This window comes from Acomys russatus, chromosome 4, assembly GCF_903995435.1.
Source record: "Acomys russatus chromosome 4, mAcoRus1.1, whole genome shotgun sequence".
Lineage (NCBI taxonomy): Eukaryota > Metazoa > Chordata > Mammalia > Rodentia > Muridae > Acomys > Acomys russatus.
In genome coordinates, this window is record NC_067140.1 from 21,504,306 (window position 1) to 21,515,999 (window position 11,694).

Consider the following 11,694-nt stretch of genomic DNA (forward strand, 5'->3'; position numbering starts at 1 on the left):
TTCTGTTGCTGTGAAAAAACCAGCAGTGACCAAAAGAAACTTGGGGAGGGTTAGGGTTCATTTCCCTTTTTTCTTAAATTCCAGAAAGAAGGGAGATCAAAACAGGAAGCCAGACAGGAGCTGAGCAGAGGCCACCGGGAAAGTGCTGCTTACAGGTTTGTTCTTGCTGGTTGCTGTGGTCTTATGCAACCCAGGACCCCTGCTCAGCGGTGCGGTGGTGCTGCCCACGGTGAGCTGGCTCTTCCCTCATCACTGTCATTCAAGTAAATGCCCCAGTACTGACTGATGGGATGTCTTGGAAGTCAAAACAATTTCTGTACAAAACAATGAGCCGAGCGCACAGACAGCACAGTGAGCCGGAAGCCTCTTTACCACAAGCACTTCAGACAAGGGGCTAATATCAAGAACTAACAAACAATTGTAGGAATTAAATGCCAAGGAAGTACGACTGGTAATCAACAAATGGACAAGTGGCTTGAATAGACAGTTTTCATAAAAAAGAAAGAAAGAAAGAAAGAAAGAAAGAAAGAAAGAAACACAAAACATTTACTAGCTAACTTTAAAAGTCTTAGAAATCCCTAGCCACCAGGGAAACACAAATCAGAAATACTTTTGAGAATACCACCTCAGTGTTGGAATTGATCTGGAACGATGTATTCAAACGCTAATTGCTTTGCTTTCTAAGATCTTTACTGTCCTACAAGCGAATTCTCACATATCCAAAACCACTGTGTGAACCTTGCCTCCCAAATTATCCCTGATTGGCTAATAAAGTTGCCTACACCCGGGCTGGGCAAAAGAAAGGCAATGTGTGCGTGTGTGTGTGTGTGTGTGTGTGTGTGTGTGTGTGTGTGTGCGTGCGTGTAAAACAGCAGGTTAAGGAATAACTGCCTTCATAATAATTTCCTACATTTAATACATATTTATATATTAGTTAATTCCTTTTATAGTCTCAGCCCAGCCAAACCTGCTGACCACAGATGTCTGGGAAGGTGTGGAGTTTTTTTTAAAAACTCAACTTTTTGGGGGGTGTCTAGGCTTCAACCTCCCTTCCAACCTCCCAACCCTACATAGGAAAGAGAAGGTTATTAGGGAGAGGGGGCCCCTTTACTTCTCCCAGCTGTTTAGAGTTGAAGAGTCTTTAATGCTGTACCAATCTCCATCAACAGCAGACCCAGCCAGCCGACTTCTCCACGGCTCCTGTGCCCTGAAGTGTTTCTCTCCATCTGTCTCCTGCAAACTGCCACACCATCTATCTCTGGTCTCTTCAAACTGCTACATGCCACACGCCAACACTGCATGCCACCTCTGAGCTCTCATTTGTAAACTTCAGAGGCCTAGACCACACTCCTTTCCATGCCACACAAGGACGGCCTTACCAGCTGGCAAAAGCCATGCCCCGCACAAGACAACTATGGGCAAACTAAAGCTCAAACTAAAGTCCTACACTTGGGTTTGAAACAAAAGCACATTTACATGACACAATTGAGTTTACAAAGAAACCAAAACTTCCACTACAGGAGCCCTTGTTCACTGCCCTTCTGGCAGCGTGCAAATTAATACAGCCATTGTGGAAGTCATTTTGGCAATTTCTCAAAACAGTTAAAAATAGGATTGCTGTATGACCCAGCCATTTCACTCCCAAGCATAGTCCTGAAGAACTGAATGCTGTACCATTAAGATATTTGCAACCCCATGTTTACTGCTGATTTATTCCCTATAGCAAAAGATTAGAATCAACCTAGCTGTCCATCAATAAATGAATACGTGAGTAATGAAAATTTTGTAGACATGTGTGTGTGTAGATATGTGAACACTACTCAGCCCTCCCAAAAATGAAGTTAAAATTTTTGCAGAAAAAAAGAATGGACTTAGAAGGTATGATATTAAGTGAAGCCACACATCTCAAAAAGTAATAAACTGCATGTCCTCTCTCTGGGCGTGTGTGTGTGTGTGTGTGTGTGTGTGTGTGTGTGTGTGTGTGTGTGTAAACAAATGACAGATATTCACATGGGTATAGTATAAAATGCAGATAGGAAAACAAGAAAAGTGAACTGTAAGGACATGAGGAAGGACTGAATGAGGCCATGGACCCAAGTTCTGAAAGAAGGAATAAAGCTAATTGTTTTCCACTTCTGATTCTGTCATGGATATTTTTCGGGGGGGGGGGGAGCATGTAAGTGCATAAAATATATTCAATACCAAAAATATGTGGTGCTTCACAGCTTCCGTTGCATATGTGTGTGTGTATGCATATATAATCAGTTTGCTAAGTTCTGTAGACATTGGGTCTGCTTACTTTTGATGTGCAGTGTTCTTATTGACTTGTAACTTTTTTGTATTAAAGTTTATACAATTTTAAGAGAAAAAGAAAATGCCCCACATACTTGCCTACATCCTGATGTGATGGAGGGTTTTTTTCCTCAGTTGTGGTTCCCTCTCCCCAATGGGCCCTAGTTCTAGTGACCCAGAACTAGCCAGCAGATACAGATCTAAGAAAATGGTTTACCTCCTAGGATGGCTGGGGGATAGGTAAAGCCTGGCAAACAGAGGACAAATGTCAGCACATATCTTTCTATAGAAGCTTTTTGTTTGTTTTTCCTGAGTGGTTTCCTCTGGGTAGAAGTTGTCTTGGTATCACAGGCTCTCTATTTGGCCAAGGATGACCTCAAACTTTTGACCTCTGGCCCGCATGCCTCTTCCTCCTGAGAGCTGGGAGTGCAGACAAGTATCACCATGCTCAGCTTTGAGACATGCTGTACATGGAACCTGGAGCTTCAGGCAAGCTGAGTAAGTACCACACCCATCCAGAGACTGCATAGTCATTCGCATTGCTACAGTGGTTTCACAAAGCCCCTGCTCTTTCCCGCGCATGCCCTGTCTCGCATCACATTTGAAAGCCTTCTAATGATGGATGGTGTCACTGTAGACATAAAACTGAATTTTTAACAGATGCCAAAACCTATCTAACAACCAGCATGTGTGGGTTTCTTTTCCTTATGTGGAGTAACATGTGAAAGCTATACATGTACTCCAAATGATAAATCTACTTTTTAAATCATTCTAGAAGCTTCATTCTGGGTATTGCCTTCCATTTGGCCCAACCATTTCCCCTAGGAAACCTTCTCTTTATTTTGTAGGTATCTCTGGCTTTGACCAAAACAGGGACACTATGCTTGTCAAATCCTGCCCTGTTCAATATTCAGTTGACTATTTATTATACATGAAAAGCTACCTTCAACTGAGTACACGCAAATCAAATAGGTACAATCCTGATTGGTACTTACAACACAGTAGGGAGACAAGTAGCAAGCCCCCATCATGCTTGGCAGATGTTGAAGGTAATAACCATGGCACAGTAGCAGAATCTACCTGTTGGCAACATCCTATTTAGAGAGAGGGAGCTGATAGCATCCTAAATTCACAGAGAACCAATTGAAGGGGTGTAAGCTCAGGGAGGCAATTCTGGATTTACAGTCTAAGCCCCTCAGGCTGCCCTAAGAAAATAAATGACAAGCATCCATGAGAATCCAGAGGGTTCATCTGAGACATAGCACAAGGAATGGCCCTGGTCTGGGAAAGAGGCCTGGGAGGAACATAGAAAAAGATATACAGTTGAGAGATCATTAGAAGCTGAGGGGAAACAGTGGGGAGGCAGACTTGCCAGGAAAGCATGGCGCCTCCGCTTGAACCCTCTTCTTATGGAGAAACCCCACCCAAGGCTTAGACAAGAGGAACCTTTACCCTAAGTCCATGGGGCCATAGTTGCTGCTGGTATTTGCCAAGGAAGATTTGCACATTTGAAAGTCAGAGTCGTCAAATCACACAAGCATCAGACTTATCCAGGCCTCATCCTTGGGCTGAGAAGATGGAACAGTCAGCAAAACACTTTACCTCACAGGTGTGAGGACCTGGCTCTGGATCCCAGAACCCATGTAAAAAAAATGGACAAGACAGCTTGCACCTGTGGCCAGTGTGGTGAGGTGGAAACCAGGACATACGGATCCCAGAGGCATGTAAATGGGCTAGCCTGGGCTACACAGAGAAGTTTCGGGCCAATGGAAGGCCTTGTCGCCAACAAAAGGTGGGATCATACCCAAGGTTGTTCTCTGACTTTCACATGTGTTCTGTGCATGTGCATGCCTGTACACATGGGCACGCCACATACACACCGGTGCGCGCGCACACACACACACACACACACACACACACACACACACACACACACTGAAAATCTACCAGCTTGTGGCTTTGAACTTTAACCACTGAGCAGGTCAGAACTCCATTTATGGACTCAAGAAACAAACATTGCAGGGAAAACAAAAGATGGTTCTAGTTGTACTTTGTTTAAGACAGCCACCAGGCATTTGGGCCCGTAAACAAGATCCTAAATGGATTCTAGAACTTTCTAAATGTCAAATCTGCTTTTTTAAAGAAGAGGAAAAATCACACCTGGCTACATTCATCTTCTAGTGAGCATTTTTAATTATCTTTTATAGTCTAAAAAACCAAACCAAAACACACACACACACACACAAAACCCCACAGAATCATCTGCTCAAACCTACAGCAGGCAGCTTAATTCCCTTTAAGCCCAGAACCTCTCCTTTCAATGCAGATAGCACACAGTGGGCAAAGGACACAGCTGACGATCTTCCCATAGCAACATGACAGTCATAACATTTTTATCCATGTATAAACTGTGTAATGTTTGTTAAAAAGTCATATTGCTTCACGATCACAACTCACTGCCTCCGTGGTGGTACATCTAGGGACATTTGAAACAACAGAGTTCCCAGGCTAAGCCTTCTGAGAGTGCTTATTTGCAAAGTATATTTTCATCCTTTGCATGTTCCCAGGCAGTGCTGTCTTAAAGCACCCAATGTACTCGCTTGCCTCAGTAATGTGCTCTAAAAAAAAAAAAATCAGGCGATTGGTGAGGAAACTCATGAATACTAAATACAGTCCTGCAGAATGCCTTTTACCGGTTCCCACCTCTGGTGTCACTCAAACGTTCCTGTGTTTATTCACCAAGTCTCATTACAATGCCTCTGACTTTTCCACCTAATTCCATGATAAATCTGGAGATAAGAACGACTGGAGGCTCTCCTCCCCCCAACTTGGTGGTGGAAAACTCCAAAGGTTATTTATTAAATCGTTAAGCCATCAATACAAATTCTGTTAGAGCCTAGACTGTGTTTTGGGGGAATAGCAGCAGTTTGTGCAAAATTTTGCTGCCCAGCATTTAATGGGATTCCAGGAAACAAAGAGAAGCCTGGGGAGATCCCAGTAAACATTTGGAGCTCAAATTCTATCTACATAGATAAAAACCTCACACACACACTCACACTTACACACACCCTCACGCCATCACCACTGCCACCACCACCACCACCACCACCACCACCACCACCACCATCATCATCATCACCACCACCACCACCACCACCACCACCATCACCATCACCATCACCACCACCATCATCATCATCACCACCACCACCACTACCATTACCACCATCACCATCACCACCACCACCACCATCATCATCATCACCACCATCATCACCACCACCACCACCACCACCACCACCACCATCACCATCACCATCACCATCATCATCATCACCACCACCGCCACCACCACCATCACCACCATAGTTATCATCATCATCATCACCCCTCGGGGCCTTTACACTTGTTCTCCCATAGGCCTCCAAGGCTGTTTTCTCTAGATAACCAAACCGTACAACCTGTCATCTACATATCCCAAAATTATTTCCTCAAGCAGCTGTCTCTAACCACTCTAGTCAAAATAACACTGTACTTGCAGCATGTGGGAGGCTGGGAATAAGGGTCAGAAGTTCAAGAGCAGCCCAGGCTTCACAGACACCTTTCCCTACAGTGACTCTCTCTAGGTTCATCCTGTTTCTCCTCTGCCATGATGCTGTCTAACCAGAGTGGTGCATCTTACAACAGCTACTCCTAAGATCTTAGGTATCTGCAGGCTGGCTTCAGAAGGGTTAATTTCATAGCTACCCATTTTCCCCATCATTTGTTTCCTGTTCATAAGGCATCCTCCCATTTACCAGCTGATATGGTCCAAGGAGATAGCAAAGATGCCAATTGGAAGGCTCTGGAAGCGCAGCCTTGATGCCTTTGTAGAATCTTTTATGCCATTCTCTTTGATTGGCAGGCAATCACTGTTTTTTGTTTCTTCTTTTATTGTGATAAGCTCCATTTTCTATCCCAAAGTTAGCTAAAAATTAATCCACAAGAGCCTTAAAGTGTGATGTGTTTCCTCAGCTCTGTTCTCATCTATCACCTGCAGGTCCTTGAGGATAATGTTTTTGAGCATTTATCATAATTTTACGTTCAATAAGAAGTGATGAAGTATGGGGGTAGGAGAGGAACTATGGTCCAACCTCACAGACTTGTAATTGATAATGCAGCAGTAATGATGGTAGCTAGCCTTTAATGAGCACCCATTATGTTTGGAGGGGGGTGTCACACACACTTTTCTATGAGCCTGGTTGTAATTCCCTCTCAGAGATACTATTAGTAATGTAAATTGAGGAAGAACCTGAAGCCATGACTCAGAATGCTTCTTGGTAAGTGGAGGAGGCAGGGTCTAAGCCCAAGCAACCTGATCTAACAGGCGCCCTCAGAACCATCACACAGCTGCATGTGGCAGGGCATCTGGGCTGCTTCTGTGCCTCAGATTCATTGTGGTCATTCTGTTAAATGTAAATAGAGCTAAGAAGAAAGACTCAGAGGCCAGAGGCAACAGAGTCAGTGTTAAAGGTACCCTGGAGTAGCCAGAATGATGACATTGAGCATGTATTCAGTGCTAAGCACACGCACATTTGATAGGTGTGTGTGTGTGTGTGTGTGTGTGTGTTTGCTTGCCTACATATTTGCACCATGTATGAGTCTGGAGCTACTGAGCCATCTTTCCAGCTCCTTGATGAACCCTTTCAATCTCTTCATCACTGAAGGGGCAGGCAATTATATTCTTACACGTGTGTATATGCATGTGTAGGTACAAACGTGTATATTTATGTGTGCTGGGTAGGCATACACATCGTATGTGCTTGTTTGCGGAGACCAGGGGTCAACCTCCAGTGTCATCCTTAGGGTAGCCATCTACCTCCTTTGAGACACGGTTTCTCATTGGCTTCGAGTCACTAAGTAGGCTAGGCCAGCTGTCCAGCAAGCACCAGTCTCCGCCTCCCACTGTTGGAGGGACAAGCAGGCAGCACCACAGCCAGGCTTTTATGCGGGAGCTGGGATCAAATTCAGGTCTTAGTGCTTTCATAGCAAGCTGCCTCCCTAGCCCAGGTTACATTCTTTTTCCTCCTAGGGAGACAAATGCAAGGAAAAGTTAAGTCACCTGTCCCAGTTCGGCCAGCTGGCAAGAAAGCCTATGAGGGGTCTAACCCTGAACCCTGTCCAGAACCCACTCCTCACCCATGACAAACATCGTCTTCCTGTTAAGTTGCGTTCTCCATTGCTGTGGAAAAAACACCTGGCAGAGCCACTTTAGGTAAGAGTGGTCTGTTCAGGCTCAGTTTGCGAGGGTACAGTCCACCATGGTGGGCAAGACATGGCATTGCTCCTGCAGGTAGGAGCATGCCACAGGGATGCCATGCACCTACAGGCCAGGAAACAGTCTCCAGGAGACTGGACACCACAGGGACTCACCGAGTTTGCTCTGTTTTCACTTTTACTTCAGTCTAGACCCCCCAGTCCACAGGATGGTGCCACCCATATGTAGGGTGGGTCTTACTTCTTGACTTAGTCCTTTCTAGAAACTTCCTTATAAAAGTAAGCAAGGGCACATTTTGCTAATGCCCTGAGCATATGTTAATCCTTAATCCAGTCAGGTTACACATGCACAGTCCTTAGTTGTAGCCTTTCCTTTCCTCATCTAAAGACATTCAAAGGACAGACTGTTCGTGGAGCCTTTACTCCACGGGTACTTTTTAAAACTGACAATAGTGAAAAAGTAGCAGGCTAGCAGGAAAGAGAATGGGGTCCTATAAATCAAGGTGGCTTTTTTTCTTCTTTCCCCTCTTCACACGAGCATTTCCAATTGGTGCAGAATTTTCCCAACAAGTTTTTGTATTTGTGGGGGACTTGGATTCAATCAATAGCTTCCAATTTCACATTATTAAAGTAATTCTGAAGCTGTGGAACGCTCTGACCCATAAGCCACATTTATACCTTGAAGCTGGATCGGCCCCAGAATGGGCCCCAAATCTCATTTTTCAAAATGCATGATCATCAACTGGGCAGCCATTGGCAGGTGCCTCCAGAGCCAATCAACTCATTGGTAAAAACAATTAGGAAAGGAGCCATGGAGGAATGAGAAATGCTGGCTGCAGACCTATGTCTTTAAGCATGTTTCAAACGTAGACCCAATTATGCAGTGACTGGGACTTGACAGGAACATCCCAAGCCATGGTTTAAAAAAAAAAAAAAGCATGAAATGAGTCTGCTTGTTACAGTAAGGCTGGGTGGCAAAGAGCTTCACACACACACACACACACACACACACACATCACACTGAGGGCTGGGGACGTGTCTCAGTCAGTAAGCTTGTTGTGTAAGCTTGGAGACCTGAGCTCCACACCCCACAGACACACATATGATGGCTCAAACTTGTCACTTCTATGCAGGGGATGAAGTGGCAGGAGGATCCCTGGGCCTCACTGGCCAGCCTGGCCTACTGGGTGAGGTTCAGGCTGGCAAGGCTGTCTCAAAACTCAGGGTGAACAGCTCCAAAGATCCCTTCTGGCTTTCATACACAGCCATACACACAAGAACAAGCAAAAACTACCTGGAGGTGGACAAGGCAGCTGCTGCTACAACAAATACTCTGGGTAGTAGGTCTGGGTGAGAGGCTCAGATCTCCAACAAGGTTCATGCACCAGCACTGGCCCAAGGGGCCTTCTGTGGAGATCAAGAAGTCACAAGCTGTCAAACCAGATAAACCTAGAGTTGAAAAGTAGCTTTATCACTTCTTGGCTATCTGACCTCAATCCACCCTCTTTGGAAGTCAGTGTCCTCAGCTGTCTATTGGTGTCTGGTGAGAGGGATCCTAGGAGACCACGGTAAGACTGGAATATGGCCACTGTGTAGTGGCTGCCAAGGAGCAGGCGTTCAGTAAGGAGAAGCAGCCATAATTCACATTATAATCTAAAAGGAATCAACAAGACCAAGTGGGAAAGATAGTAGAGGTGAAGTCAAAGATGGGTGCGGTCCACAAGAAACAAAACAAAACTGTGAACTTGATCTTACTGGACCCCACGCTGGCTTAATAAGCTGACATAGCTGTCAGGCTGACAGTGCTGAGTAAGGAAAAAGTCCCATCTTAGGAAAGCATCCAGCTCCCCTCCGGATGCAAGTTGAGGATGAGTTGAGCTACCCCCAGCAAGCAAATCTATCTCAATTACTCTAAGGGGATTGGAGAACCCCATCAATGAAGCATCTCTAAACACGTATTTTCAACGAAAGCCTGAGTGAGCACTTGGGTGTCTGGGGAAGAATTTGCATATGTGCCGAGCACAGCCGGTTTTTTGTTAGAATCCCAGCTGCTCTAGGAGTGAGCAACGGCATCTCTTTCTCCTCAATTGTCCATCTGCTGGATGTAGCCACCACCAAGGAGTCCTTCCACGTCTTCTGCCTTAAATTGCTTTTCACATTCCCTCTGGTTCCCGCCTGGGGACTCCTGAGTGGTTCATTTGCTGACTTATTGATGCTGGGTACAGGTGAGAGACCTCAGCAAATAAAGCTGGGAGCACTGATTGCTTGTGTAACTCAGCACTCTCTTTGCCACAGGTGACAGAAATCCAATTCAGAACCTGCTTATAAGGAAAGCAGTTACTCATTGACTTGCCTCCCTGAGACATCGAGGGAGACAGATGCGGCTTCAGGAACAGCTGGACCAGGGCTTCAAACACTGCCGTCAGAACCTCTTCTCCCCACCTCCTGGTGCTGCTTTCCTCGGTGTTGACTTGATTCTTTGGAGTTTCTGTTGCTGTTCCTTCATCCCATCTCCCTTCCCAGTGGTTTCAGGGGGAAAGCCTTGAACCATGGCCAAGATAATAAGATGCACCGATGGGCTAAGAGCTGATCATGTGACCATCCCTAAAGCATGATAGCACCTTGCTATCCAATGGCCAAGCAGATGAGACATAGGAAGAGAAAGTCTACAGAAATACTGTTACCATAAAAGCGGGAGGATTGGTGGGGTTGGGGAAGAGAGTGGATGGGTAGGAATGTTAGGGACGAAGCCATCAGAAGGTCACCATGGCCCTGATGGGACACTGTCATGCATTTTCAAGAAATCCTAAAAAGACTGAAAGGGCATGGGTGGGACAACGGTTTCTTAGGCTGCTGTCATTCTTGGTCCAGTGTGGGACTGACCTCAAGAAAACATTAAGACAAGGTTCCAATGAGTATCCATATCTTCATTCTGTGGTTTCGGTATGTCCCCAGCACACTGCTGCTGTGATGCTTTCCCTGCTGTTAAAGCAAACCCTTGCTCCTAAGTTGCTTTTGTCAGGTACTTTGTCATGGCGATGAGACTAAGTAAGTACACACCAGTTAAAGCGCACATCAAGGGACAACTATATGTATCAAAATTCAAAAGCACATTCTTCACTGTTCCTAAGGTTTCTGTTGATTCTGCATCAGACTATAGCCATTAGTGGGTCTGATTTGATCATAGCAGTTAGTTCTTACTTTGTGAAGGCTACTATGTATTATCTGATGAGTTTTGATACAGGGGCCATTGAAACAGCTTCCTACGAGACACGTGGTGAGACATGGGGGTAGCTCCAAGCAAAAACTCTGGGAGTCTTGAGTCCAAGGGAAAGTCAGCACAATTCAGACAAATGTGTCTATGTTTCAGCAGCCTACCCCTGATCCCTTTAGGAAAGACAGACAGACAGATAGACAGACAGACAGACAGACAGACAGACAGACAGACAGACAGACATGTCTTCCCTCTGACTCTTCAAGTGCCAGGAGATAATAAAATATCCAAAGATGCTACAAAAGCAATTCATCTTGTCATCAGTCCCTTGGACTTCTCTAAGACCAGACCATCAATGACTCCTGTGAATGAGATCTGCTCCCCAGCACCTAGGGAGCTATCTGATCCTGGAGAGCACAGCTGAATCTTTCTGGTTGCTGTGGGCTATATTAAAGAAAGCCAGGCTGGAAATGAAAGAAAACACATTCGTCCTTGCATGCACATGCAAGGTTTTACAGAAATCGTCTTGTGGCACACAGCAGACCACTCGGTGCTAGAGAGTTGAGCCAAAGACAGACTGAGAAAAATTATCATGACCATCACAAATGCTGTTCAGGGACTGAGGGATGAAGATGCCATGGAAATAGCGATGGTGTGCTAGCCTGTTTTACATGACCCACATATCAATGAGAAAGTTTCATATTCAGGGATTTAATGATCCACAGAAAATTGCTGGCAAGTTAAAAAACTGTAGAATGTTGATTAGTGTATTGGATTTCCACATCTTTTTCAGTTTGATCTCTTCAGTGGGGACACCAAAGGACTGATGAACCTAATAAAAACTACCCTGGAAACTCAGCCAAGAGTGCAAAGCTGACATGAATGACACTGGAAGTGTTTTTCCAAGATTCTATTCTCCTATGACTTCAGCA